Genomic DNA, 14,496 nt, shown 5'->3' with positions numbered 1-14,496 from the left:
ACCCCTTTCCTTAGCAGGGAACGTTCAAAGAAAAGGCTTGGTATTACACACGAGTTAAATATGTTCATGGCTAAATGACATACAGGGTGAGTCACGCATTTCAGGCGGGTTATGTTCCTCGCTTATTTCGAGATAGAGGGAAGTTGCAGAGGGAAAAATTTAGTGGTATTAACGCGTCCCTCTGTGCTTTTATCGAATGAGTTTGAAGTTAATCTGCTTGCGTCTAATAGCACGTAACATGCCCCCTTTATTCGGTGGTATGATAAAGAGAGATGTATGAACGAGATTATTTTTAGATTTAAAAAAAAAAAATTGTTAAACCTTCATCGTGTTTGAAACTTTCAATTACCGTGTAATTTACTGAAAAATTCCAGCGAAGAGCTTTTAATCAGCTTGAAAGCTAGCTTCGAATTTTTCAGTCATTCTCGCTGTCGAGTATTACAGCTACGTCCACGTTATGAAATGTATTCACAGTTATCATTGGGTATCCTCTGAATTACTCTAACAGTTTACGAATAACTGCAAGATTTATGAGCGACGTGAAATCACGCTCTTAAAAAAGCCCCGCATACGTTAAATCTTATTAAATAAGAGTCCCTGGAAACGTATGAATCACTGATGTAAACTAATTGCAATTCCAAACTTGCCTCGAGACAAACCTCCGTACCGAAGTAATCTCTACGTATTCCTGCTATAGATAGACCATGAAAAATGTCGATGACTTTATGATTGACGCTACAAATAGCTCACTTCAAATCGTTTGAGAAACAGATAACTTATTTCTGCTCTTGTAGAATGAGAACGAGACCTATGATGCAATTGAGATGTTAAATTTTCGTAGAAATGACGTGAAATAATGCCGTATCGTTTTAATGGACGAAACAGAAGCGTGGATCCTCGAGGCCGGCTGGTGAACACCGCAAATCCGCCGCTACGTGCATACATTTTCATAAAAATGCGGAGATCCGCTTTCTTTCCTGTTAGTCGCGGCCGGAACGCGATACGGCGTTCTGTGTTACGCTCTCATGTTAATTCCGGCAATAAAGTTGGATATTAAATGCGCTCGTTTGCTCTCGTTTCGTGATCGTACGGAATGCGGCAATTTTTTGGGGTTACATTCGGACGGCACGGGGCTGATGAACGAGCCGATCATTTTTCATGCCAGTGCAGCGTAACATTTTCTAAAAAAAGAAAGTCACCCGTTCGTATTCCGATTTTAATACGAAACTTTCCGCATATGTAGAGCATAATGAAGTACACGGAGGCTTGTCCGAGTTAATCAAGTTTCTTCCTATTCGTATCGCATAAACTTCGGTAATCTGAAACCATTTTGCTAACGCGAATCAATTATATTTTACTCGAAACACTTTTTGCCGAATCTCGAACGAGAACTCCAGGTTCGTTCAACTTCTCGCAAGCTTCGAGTTGGATTTTTAACGTCGCGGTAATAAATGCGTGCGGTTTGCGCGAGGTGACGTTAAAACTGTACAGAATTAGTACTCTAGCTATCGACCACTTAAAACTGGGTTACCTTTGTCTCGTGTAAACGCGAACTCGAGTTCAACTGATATATGGACATAATCTTTCTCACCGCAAAATTGAATCTTTCCAAAGTAATTCCCTGCTGAAAGAAATTGTTTCCTGCACACTTCATTATGCTCCACGTGTACCCGCACAAAGTTTCATTAAAACAGAATTTTCGAGTTGGCTGATTCTCCTCGTTGATTGCGTATTACGTTAGATAACATAGAAACATAAAAAAGTAGCTAAATTCGCTAACAATCGATTGCTCCGAAGTAAAAATTTGATTAAGCCTGTATTGGTAAAGATTAGACGGATAACGAATAAGGTATTCGAAAGGTACATTAACGTTGGCCGAGGAGCATATGCCAGAAAAAGTGTTCGCGAATCAACGTTTCGAAAGTCGTTTCGTTATGGTAATTGCAACACTTTTATATAGATTTACTAAGCTGATAAACTTTCTTTTCTTGCAAACAGATATCAACGATTTAACTGTTGCAACAAAAAAAAGTAACGCTATTTAGTAAATGTAAAACTGAACGTACAATCGAACTGGTTAGCCATACTTAAGTTGCCATACTTAAGTGTGTGTTATGAAACTTCTGGAATTAACTCATTCTCTGTCATCCACGAGTGTACTCGTGATTGGTAGTGAATAGGTTAAGCCAAATGCTTATTGAAAAATTGGAACTTTGCATTGATCGGGATAATTGTATAAACATGTACCCATTTTTTTAGAAAATGCTTCACGCGTTTATGTACGTACTGTGCAGAGCTAGGAAGTTGGGTGGCGGAAGGAAGTCTGATTGATTGTGGACGCCTACAGACCCACCTTCTCCAACACGATCATAAAGACCAGGACGCGCGTATTTTTATTATCAGTAACATTCACGAATGGGATCGTGTAAAATAAATACTTTGCATAGTAGACGCATTGTTCACGATTGAATGTCCAACGAGTGCAGCTCGATATAGCACTGTAAAAAGTTAAGGATCACGGGTGCGCGTGCGATGCGAAATTTGGTCGTGCTCGAGTTAAATTTTTTATTTGAACAGCGGCGGTGTTGTTTTACGCGCGCGTCCTCTTGCGATATGCAAGAAAGATATAAAAAGGAACGTAATTTCGTGCGACCGGCGGGAAACGTGTTATACTAGAATATTTCATCCGAGATAGAACCAGCATTTTTCGAGAACAGAAATTATATACGCGAACGGTTTTTCGAACGGCCTGTGTTGGTCGGGTTCTTTTCTCGGCTTCTGTCCCAGCGCACGGTTTTACGTTACAGGGGCCTGCGGCTCACCGCATTTGCTCCGCTTTCATTCCTCTCTTCGACACCGGGATCGTAGCATTTTACGATGGCATAAAATGCAATTAAGCACAGCGTCTATTATCGCTCTGCGGTCCGCGTGGTGCGCACCTAGAGTTACCGACCGAGGAAAATTCGCGGCCACCTTCTCGAGTCTCCATCTCACTTCCTGTTACACATTACGCCCGCCGCGAGCGAGTTAATTGGCGAATTTCGCGAATATTTCGACGAATGCGACGCCTCTCGACTACCTCTGCTATAAATCGTGAGAGCGATGCGCTTCTTCGCTCTCTTCGTATATCCCTCAACGATACAATCGTCAGGAGGAGCAGACAAAAGGAAAACTGCGATGAAAAGGATGGCACTGGTGCCTCCCTCTTGCAACGCGATTTTCAAATCGTATGAAATTCAGAGGCAATGCACGCTGCATCTAATCCTGATTGACGATCATTTCAATGAAAGTGAACTTAATTTTCAGGATCGAATTTGTTTAGCTTGTGCACGAGCAAATTTTAATTATAGAATCCTAAATAAATTCTATATAAATCGCTACTTATTGGCCATTGTATTCTCTATCGTATCGAATAGGTAAAAAAATAATTTGTGTTTCTTGACGAAGAAGAAATAACACCCTAATCTGAAATCTCCTGAGTACGAAGAAGGTTCGTTAGTTACAGTTAGAATGCAACGTTGAGCACACGCAGCGTCAAGCGTGAAAGGCCTAAATTTGGAGATGGATAAATATAAATACGATCCTTAGGGTACCATGGAACTACTACTGGGTGGCTATACTTTTAACACATCTGAAGTTAAAATGTACGAAAACGTGATTCTGTGTTCTATGTACTCTGTAAATAATATTATACGTATTGTTAATTTAGATGCAAAAAATGTACCAAATTTTTTGCCCCTGCTCCAATTTTGTTCTTAATGCTTATCCATTAATCATAATAACATAGAAATAAAGTTTAGCGTTATTTACTGTCGTTTTATATATTTCTTGTGCCCTCAAGAGTTTCGCGACCCCTTCAATTTCCGGTTTGAACAACTTTCTCCGTGAATCAGCGCCAATGAATCGAACTTTTGACTCGTAAACGCGAGAAAACCTCTACTATAATTTTTTCCAATGTTACACTTTACAATTCACTCGGAAAGCACATTTAACAAAATATATCTGAGCACGTATTTTTCTCACTGTGCATATGCAACAGGGTAGAAAGAAACTGAATATTGATACAAATTTTCTGTCGTAATGACAATTTTAAGCAAAAGACTGGTTCGGTCGGCAACGTGACAACTATAGCCTCGTGTAACCCCTTTCAGTGTCATTAGCAACTGTTTACATAGAACAAGCGTCGCATAGACGCGCGAAACAGTAAACTAAGAAGAACCGAATACATTTGAGCCGGTCGGAGGGTCCGAAAACAATTCTCCTCGAACCGGAGAAAACCGAAGGGGGGTAGGTAAACCCGAGCACTGGCTCGTGATATCTCTTGCCGAATAACACCAGATAGACTTCTTTAATCACACACACCGAAATATTGATCATCGTGGATGAGAAACAACCAGAATCGATAACTCGAATGAACTCACTATGTTATGCACCGGCACGGGATAACGTGGTCCAACCAGGCAGCCGTCACAGAACACCACTCGGCGGATAGCCGGCTTCCGGTCAGCTGGAAAAATCGTTCTTGCGACCGCTGTTTTGTTCGCGTTGCGCAGACTCGGGCCGGTTTCCCTCGCGTTCGCAATACGATCGTACGAGGGCCCGTGTATCGGGGTACACAGACGAGAAAAAGGATTCCTCGCAGATTTGAAACGGCGGGCGTGGCGTTTCGCGACCGACTGGCAGACTGCCGGCCACCGGATGTCGCCACCAGACCGTTGCCGATGACTCACGCCACCCTCGTCGGCTCTCGGCTTGATTGGTCCTTTCGTAATCCCCACCCCGATTCTCGGTCATCGCTCGGAAGCCTCCTCGCCCTTTCTAGCCGGCAACATGCATACCGTCTGCCGTGCGCGCCTTCATCGAGATAGGTATATAGGTAGACGTAGCGTGCCAGGATCCGTGAGATCTCTGGATCGTCGAAATTTAACGAACGAAAGTCGGGACAACGCGCTCGCCGGTCGGTAGGCGGATTTAAGTTTGCTCGACTTACGGAAGGATACGCGCGCAGGCGTCGACCGAACCGATACGGTCCGATCCCCGATATTTTTGAACACGCTCTCTTTTCCTTCTTAAAATATCACCGCGGCTAAGTCGAGAGAGAAAGTTGACGGACAGACGGTATTCTCTAATGAAGTCACTTGTCCGCTTAGATAAGCATTCGAGATAACACTTTAAGGGCAGGAATAAATGGAGTTTTACTACAAAAAACTTTCACTACTAATGAGAGTACGATAAAGATCCGATAATCCGATGTCTAATCGTGGCGTACTCGATATTCCTATTTGTCCTTTTGTGCCCTCTCAACTTCTACCACCGAACGACAATATATTATCGTACCAATTTGATATTGAACGCGATGTTTTTAAGAAATTATAACGATTTAAGTTATTCGACCGCGTTTGTTAGAAAACCGTGATTGTTAAGTTAGGTCACACTTGGCAGCTCGATATCGTCAATGTTAGCGTGTCAGAGATTGACAGAAATTGATTATCGTACACTGCACAAGGTGTCCCAATGTTGGAAAGTCGACTTGTGGGACGGAATATGACCGGAACCGGAGGAGCCACGTACCCGGTGGCCAGTGTGTATCATGCATATTGATACGCATAATATTCAGGCAACTTTCGTCCATACGCTGCCATTGGATTAGCGCGTTCGACATTCTCGACGCGTTAGGGGAAATAATGGTGTTCCCCCGTGCCGCAAACCATGCGTCACACTGCCCCCCTTCATCTTTCACTGCGCACATTTACCGGACCCTGCTATTTTTACCCCCACCGTGATGCTCGTTGCTCATTGTTATTATAACGTTCCGTTTATTCCGTGTCTATTTACATATGTATGTATGGAGAGTCGTACACGAGCACGAGACACGTCATCCAGGACGACAAGCTCTGTAAAATTTTGCTATCGGTCATTCTTTATGTTCTTACGAACCGATTAATAGAGCATGAGATTGCAAAGAACCCGTAATTGCGTTTCGTTTACCAACGCAAGGTGCTCCCTACTACGAACGATCAGAATACAAACGATCGAATCTTTCAACCCTTAGTTACGTAGTTCTTGTTATACTCGGTTTCGTGATGAAGTAAATTACGTACCATGATATTTGAAATATTATTTCAGTTATTTATTTTTTATGTTAAATAATTGATACTTTTACTGGCTTGGATGGTCTAACTGAATTAACGTATCTATTTATTAACTTATAATTGTGAACGTCAGTATCTCCATAATATCAGGGGGAGAATGTTAATTTATGTAATTATTACATTATTAGATTTTTCCAACTATTGAATATATGTATGGATAAAGTATTGCTTTGCTAAATATTCTTGCGATTAATAGTCAAGTAAGGAGATACGAACAAGAATAAAACAGCACGGCGAAAGCAGAAGAGGTGGACGAGAGAAGAGGAGCTTATCTCTCGCGTCGGAGAACAAGACTGGTACCGGTTTCTGGTCCTTGATATAAAGTTCGCCTCGAGAAAACGAACGCCACAAAATGTACAATTTTCATTATTTTCATGGGCTCTATAAGCGTATAAAGTTGTGCAACTAAATATTATTTAGGAATTTCGTTTACATTATGTAAAATATATGAAACATTGAGAATTTGTATACAAATAAATACTGCCAATTACTGCTATTAATATTCGATATCTTCATTTTTGAATATTAAAATTATTAATACTATTATTTAAGTTACATCAGAATAATCATAAGCAGAATCTAAATTGCAATATGTAATGCATCTAAAAATTGGAAAAGGAAACAAGTTTGTAAAGGACCGACTATTTGTTCTTCAACTTCTGAATCCATAGACGTTGTTCCACAGTAGTGGGCCATGATGTCCACAGGTGGTCCATATCTTAGCCTTTATTTCGTACAAATATTTTGGTAATAAAACCCTACGCGGTTAAACCAACAGAGGATCCCTAATTCCATATGTTAGACACTTAACCATTTTCTCCAAACTCGTGATGTGTTTCGTTATATTTTGTATTTTACAATTGTCCAATACTGATAGAGTATTCCTTAACTCGTTAATTTTTCAGGATAAAAAATATTCAAGTAAATATTATATAATGTTCATATATATCGTTCTGACAACAAATGCATATAGTGTTACAAATAATAGAAGATTATTACGCTTGAATACCTCGTGCGATATATTTATCCTTCGTACAAGAATCGAACGAGAGCCTGTGCTTTAATGCTTGTCAAGTAAAAAGATCAAGGACGAAGAATAAAAGGTTGATCCAAGGACAGTTTGAAATTTCACACTTTTTTTACGGGTCAATGTGAACGCGATGAATCATAACTGCTGGTTAAGAAACCACTTTCGCTTTTTAACGTTTCGCGTAATTTGCCGACGAAACTAAGAAAACCTCCGTTACGAATTCCACTGTAAAAATGTTAAGAAGTCGTTAAGTCGTTGCCTTAAAACGCGAGACTAAGAGAGGCCTGTACGTTTCCCAGAAACATAGCTGGAATTGCCGGAATCGCGATTTACTTTTGAGTAAATATAATCAAGGAAGAAAAAATGTGGTAGAAAGAAAGCTTATGTGTATTGCGAAAATATTTACTTCGCCTATTTGCATAAAATCAATGGTAATTCGGTTGAGAAAGTACGAAGAGACAAATTAACATATTTCATTTCCATACCCTAAACCAACCAACCTTTTCTTTTTAATTGGTTCCAAGTTATGTATGTACTGCTCTTTTTTCGTACAACGTATACGTTACCGAATAGATTTCGTTTCATAAAAAAATACCTAAGAAACGTTTTGCAACTTTAAATTCGATCCATACTTTACTAACAATTCGAATGACCTATAATAACAATTAAATAAAAACGTCCGATCAGTCATTCCAACGGACCAAAGATCCACCATTACGTGTATAAAGTAATATCTATTCTAGCTTTTGGGGATCGAGGGGAGGCGAAGTCCTGGCGAAGAGCGAAGAAGGATCGCACAGCATCCTCGACGAAAAGCTGCGAAAACGGGCGTCGAGCTACTGCTGTGCTGTGCAGCGCGTGGACCGGGTCAAACGTGACGTAACATCCGGACGATTTCTCGCGAGGTGGAAACGCTCGAAGGGAATCGACGGAGCGTGCAGACACGGCGCGTCGATCGCCTCCTCTCGTGTGTTCTCCGTTGCTCTCGCGGGTTCCACCGCTGTCTAGCTTCGCCTCCCGGTACGTTGCCACATCGCATTCCCCGGGAATGAATCACGCCGCGAGAACCTGACTCGCGGTGGGTAGAGGCGAAAACGCGCGATCACCGGGGTCCCTCTCTTCCACGGCGTCTTCCACGGCTTCGCGCATCTCGCGGGGCAAAAGATTATGCTTTCACGAGGGAAAGCATCCTTTTACAATTCTAACGATCCGCGGGAGAGAAACTCCGTGTGTCGTGACTGTCTGCTCGCTGACGAGGCGCAACCGCTGATTAACGGGGCCCGTCCCCCGAGGACGAATTGTCGGCCGATTGATATTTCGTCGCTTTACCTTTTATGCGTGGTTACGTTAAATAGGGGGAGATGTAACCGATATGGCATCCGACGGTGAAGCTTGAACGAACTATGCACGAAAGGGGGGTAACGTTAAGTATTATATACCATAACCGAAGCAGAGTTTAATAAATTTCTATTATAATTTTTCATAGATGATAACCTTCCTTTTAAATCGACTCCTAAGCAGTTGATGTACAATCTTTTCTCACAGTTTTGTTGCGCTTCGGGTAAAAAGTGTGCCACTGGTATCAGCGTGACCGAAGATTCATCATGAGAAGCTTGTACACTTGTCAAAACCTGTAGCTCACATGCAGTGCGTGTTTACTGTGTTTGCTTAGAGGTATGCTTAGAAACGAGTATTATATCCCCTTGTTCCTTTATCACTTCTTGCACGTTAAGTACACATTAAACGTGCATTAAATATACACTAAACATACATTAAGCACACACTACACGTGGGGTACCAGTCCAATCGAGCCGACCTCTCCGTAGCACACGCAACCTTGGATTATTCTAATGATGGCCTAACACATTTCACTCAAAGTGTAATAAATCGTCGACAGATAATCGCACAGCAACTTTTCAGGGATCGTTGCAAAGGGGAAACTTTCCCTCCGCAAAGGTACTTTAGAGTGGATGTCAAGAAAAATTATTTAATCTCTGTAGAGGCGCTCGAAAGTCCATTAGAATTGCTGTTGTCTACACTTTCGTTGGATCGTATATTCAACGGAAAATCGTACATACCAGGATGCTCGGAAAAGCTCCATTCAGGGGTATAAAAGTAGAAGTTTCAACCTTGGAAACGAGCCCAGGTAGACCGCTGTAAGATTATTTTTTGTGAACTCACAGCAGTGCAAAGTCGACGATATTTCGGTCGCGAAGCAGGGACCCTTTAAGTTCACAGAGTGGTGTACGAGGACCACCCGCAAGAAAACGGGTACGTTCGCGTGGTCATTTGACAGTTTGCTACTTTTGTGGGATCCACCGGTTTCTTTGGAGCGGTTTGTCAAGCCTGTCGTTTCGTTACTCGAAATATCCGACGTGCACAAAGATCTTTCGACATTACGTGTGCATCGGCAAATAGGAAACTGGGCAGCGCGCAGAGAAAGGCATCTAAACTCGGACAAGCTTACTCACTCGGCCATGAATGCGCCGCCGTTTTCGAATTCTTTGCCGACACGCAGAGAAAGAGAGGCAACGAGAAAAAGAGAGAGAGAGAGAGAAAAAGAGGGGAGAGGGAAAAAAAGAAAATTACAGACAACATTACGGCCGTTAAATTGACTAGAAACGCGGCAGGCCAGAAAATATGAGGCAGATGAATTGCTGTTCTGTCGATCTAATTTGAAACTTTTCATCGAACTGCCGTTTCTAGGTAAATTAGTCCAAGAAAGTAACAAATCATTTGAAACGGGCTGATGTTCCTATTTCTTTCTTTTTTACTCCCCTGTTACTCTTTACCTCTATTTTCTGCACGATTAATTATTTTGCATCGCATTTCATGCGAGAAATAAAAGAAATTCTACGCGAACCGTTTTAAACATTTTTCTATTTTTTATTTCGAAACTCTCCGATACGATACTGCAATGAAACGAGTTATTTAAAAGAAGGCAGAGGTTTTTGTTAAATTCTTTACGAAAAGTTGAAGAAATGGAATTATAAATAAAGACAGGCACCGAGAAGACCGTAATTTCACCTGTGCGGACGAGTTTTTCAATGAAGCAACGTGTAGATGAAATAAAATGATCGGCAGCGATCAATAAATCCCGACTTGATGGATTTACAGGAAGAGAGGATCCCTCGCGATCGTTAACCGACGTCTGCAGTCGTAATTCTTCAAATTGCATCGTGAGTCATCGATAATTGTTGCCACTGAAGCGAAACCCATTAAAGATCGAACAGTAGAACGTATCGGTATCTTGGAAAGCACGCAACGGATCATTATCTCGATGGGCCCCGATAAAGTCTGATTCGGAGATAGACGTACTACCTGCTTACGATGTTCCGTAAAAGTGCAAGTTAACGATAACAACTTGGCGAGTGCAATCCAGTTTGATTTTCAGTAACAACCAGTTCGATATTTCTCGCGTACAAGATTGGATCTATCTGTACTTTCAAGCTAAATAGAGATGTAGATGAAAGGATATCTTAATAACAGATACAAATGTCACATCTTAAATTGAAAGCCAGGGAAACGGTACAAGAAAGGCGAAAAGTCCAAAGAAAATAATTGCCTCGCATCTTATCTTCGTTTTTCTAAAAAAGATTGTTTTTTTATTATTTTAAATTACGTTTCTACGTCCACGAAGAAAGAAACCGTTAATTCAATTGTATTTATGCAACCATATCTATTAATCGCACGCGCGATATGCTTTATCATATCTCTCTCGATATAACGGTGTCTCGTAAACAGACTAAGGAATTCGAATGCCACTTTCTTCCACAAATCGATGATCTAGATTTATTTTACAGCTCCGTCGATTAAATTAAATTTTCACCACTAATCGACTCGATAGCTCATCGTCCATTACAACTTCTTCGCCATTACTTGGTACGATAGGACTATTAATAAAAATTAAATGGTACCAGGATCAAACGTCCGTTATTTTCAGACTTATCGAACGTAAATACTTGATATGATTAAAAAACACTTCTACTTCTAAATGTACGCACTGACCTAATACGATATATCGCGACTTATCTCATAATTCTCGAAAAGAATGGAACTTGAACCAAATTTTCGATTACAGCCTCGCGTAACCATCCTCGCGGAATCGACTGGATACGAATCCGAGGTGCAGCTAAGCAAATAAATAACTCGAGTGCGAAGGGTGGCGCGCAACGTGGCGACACTTGCCATAACATTGAAGGTACGGAGAAGGTTTCTGTTGCCCATCGAGGTGCCCTAACGGAACGTGTTCCATCGGGCGATCCCTCGCGGATAGGACGAGAAACTTGGGAGAAAGGCGATTCGACGGGGAGGCAGAGAGACCCGCGAGTGCAACGCGTAGGTGTGGCAGACGCGGTCGATTCCCAGGAAATCGGCATTTTTATGGCAATAGCCCCGGCCTTTCACCGTGCCCGGTGAATAAGATTAGTTCCATGCATCGCGTGAAACGAGGAAAGATCAAAGGGGTTGAGCAATCTAAATGATCGGAATCCGTGGCAAGTGCAGCTGGCATTGTTGCTTGCAGGGGCCGAGGAGGCGAACGAAAGGTCGCGCCTTCGAGGAAGAGACCGAGGGAATAGTGGACGGAATAGTGCATAGTACCACCAGGCTCACGCCCGACGAATTCTATTATTACCGTTGTTAGGCTTGCCGCGGGGTACGTGAAAACCGGTTTTATTTCGCGTATAATAATACTATTTTACGGGTACGATCGCCTTTGCGAAAATCGTGGAGGAGCGTACGCGAGAGGTCGCGGGAACAACAACCTCTGTTCGACGAAATTTTGCTCTCAATCTTGATAAGTTAAGTTGATACCCATTTTGTTTCAAGTATGATACACAGCTCTTGATAAATGGCCACCTCTTACGTGACGTATGCGACAATTGCTTCTTTTTTTTGTGCGAATTTTTAAACAGTTTCTCGTGCGTGATGTGAACGGTAGCGGTAATTGAATCGATGTATTACATTCGTTGGATCTAATGTGTTTGCGACATTCTTATTTAATTTCTACGATCAATGTAAACGGAAGTGGCTACCGGTTTGAGTACAGTTAGTTAGCGTCTAATTCGTGACTGTATCGTTGACAAACGAGAAAGGGGAACGTGACGACATTCCAAACGGTTTTAATTTTCCGTTCGACGATATTTATACTATCGTATACGATTCGATTATTCTACTTAATATCTCGTTTCGAGTATACAAATTTCTTGGGAAAATATTAGTTGAATCATACAAGACAAAATATATAGAATAAACAAGGACAATTTCATTATTTTAATGATAGAATCCTATGATTGATTCATATCAGAAACGATTAAATTGTTGCTAGTATTGAACGTTATTACTGTCTTGTGGAAGCTAGAAATAGTTTTAAAATAGAAATATTTCCAACGGCGTCGCGTTTGTCGCGACCAGATGTGTGACTTCCTTATTTTAGAGGTTGCCCCTTAAACTCTTTAGTTTTCTTACCAACCCCTCCTTAACTCGAAATAACTTGAAACCTCGGGAGGAGGCTGAGGAAGAAGAGATGGAAAATTATTAGATCACGTTGACACGAGAAAGTATCCTCAAAAAGGGGGCAGGAAGATGAAAATATTCGAACGCGCCATAAATAATATTAACGTAAATTAATTAAAAACTTTAAAGTTTTTAAAGTCTAAATATCTGAAAACAAAGCAATTATGGTAGAATTGAATTGTTATAAAATATACTTATTCGTTTATATTTAATCGCCGACTAAAAATAAAGAAATTTTAATTAAAACGGAGCTGAAAGGGGGGTGTAGACGAAAATATCTGTATGGTAAAGAGAGCAGTATACAGGACGAAATAATTATAAAACGATAGAACACCCCGGGGTGACTAATTAAGACTCCACTTGGTGTGCGTGCGACGTCAATACAGTCGCGACAAAACAATTCAATTTCCAGGCTTCGTCTGTCCCCTTGCTCATTAATCGACGGAATTACCAGACAATGAAGTGTGATATCCTTGACGCGAATGAATTTTTTTCCTCCTCGTCCGTATAATAACGACGTAATTTTCCTCCTTAATTACGAGATCAAGTAACGGTCGACGCGTTGTAAAATCGAGATAGGAGATAATTTTATGCGAAAAATTAAATTCGAAACGTTATCATTATTTAATTTAAAAAAAAAAGAACCAGCAAATGCGTTAAAATATTTACGCTAGAAAACTATATTAATCCCATATAACTATATTTAAAGTTTGCTAGAAAGTTTTGCAGTTTTACGCGAATTAACCGGAAGATTCTGAAAGCAGTCTCGGTTCTTAATGGACGTCCATCGCAGGAAGGAGGAAAGCGATTAATTTCATGCGGTAGGTGTATCTTGAAGGTAATTCCGTAAGTGTTAATCGGTTGATGGCAAAATTGCACTTGTGTCACGTCCTGAATGTGTAAAACTGGCAAAATTACGTATACCCGAGTGACTCAGTGCATTAGCATAGTGCGTTATTATGCGTTACATCATTCACGGGAATAATCAACGAGTGCAACGAACGCCTTTTTCGGCCTCTTTCGCATTTATTTATCACATTTCACGCTAGTTTTTGTCAATGGTCATTTGTCTTACGAGGAACGCTAGTTTTGTCCGCGAACCAACCTGATATAAATCATACGCTATAATATTTAACGTTTGCAAAAATATGGATCTGAATAAACATCCATGGATCATCAATTATTTCTCGATATACCACTTTACTTTAATATTCTTTTTCTATATATTTCTTCTCTCTATAGAACAACAAATGGATATAGAATAAATACAGAAATGTATATTTTCATCTTGAAATATTAGAAAAAACTTATTTAATATATTCCTCTCGTTGAATGAGATATTTCTACTTTTACATATTTTGTTACGCGATTTAAATGCACCAGAGAGATATTCCAAGTAGTACTCGTACACATAACGCACCCAGTATATAGCGAAAGTTCATTGGAAGTCCAGTATTTACTTTAACCGATGCTAATATAATTTTAACGATACAACACGTGAATCAGACGTGGTTGACGAATAGCTACGTGTCCATTGAACTTGGTCTTATTATTGTTGTTACCGATTGTTGGAAGAACCTATATTTAAAGACCGAGCCAGACGCATTGGCGAGAAAATTGGTAACGATGTTTGGCCAAGGTCCAAGTTATTTTCCGACATTCCAGTAGGTTAGGGGGCTTATCCTCAGCATCTGCTTAATTTATTGAAGAACGTTTCGCCGGACAGATTTCCCGTACCCTAAATGGACCGCATTTGTTCCCTTCCCACCGCCATTGCGGCTGGTTTGTACAGCTGGA

General features: G+C 40.8%; 1 protein-coding gene across 6 annotated transcripts in view; it reads right to left on the bottom strand.

Moving 5' to 3' along the window:
• LOC143426346 (uncharacterized) overlaps positions 1–14,496 on the bottom strand; it is a 130,181-nt gene that overhangs the window by 87,346 nt on the left and 28,339 nt on the right. Inside the window, exon 1 of one of the 6 annotated variants that reach the window (XM_076899746.1) lies at positions 4,422–4,680. The exons of the other annotated variants lie outside the window; for them this stretch is intronic. The gene's annotated coding sequence lies outside the window, so the exon portion shown is untranslated. Of the gene's footprint in view, positions 1–4,421; positions 4,681–14,496 lie in introns of those variants that run through there. 6 annotated transcript variants of the gene reach the window in all.

This window comes from Xylocopa sonorina, chromosome 8 (assembly GCF_050948175.1).
Source record: "Xylocopa sonorina isolate GNS202 chromosome 8, iyXylSono1_principal, whole genome shotgun sequence".
In the NCBI taxonomy this organism is placed as follows: Eukaryota; Metazoa; Arthropoda; class Insecta; order Hymenoptera; family Apidae; genus Xylocopa; species Xylocopa sonorina.
The sequence above is the reverse complement of the archived record's forward strand: the minus strand, read 5'-3'. Positions and strand labels throughout refer to the sequence as shown.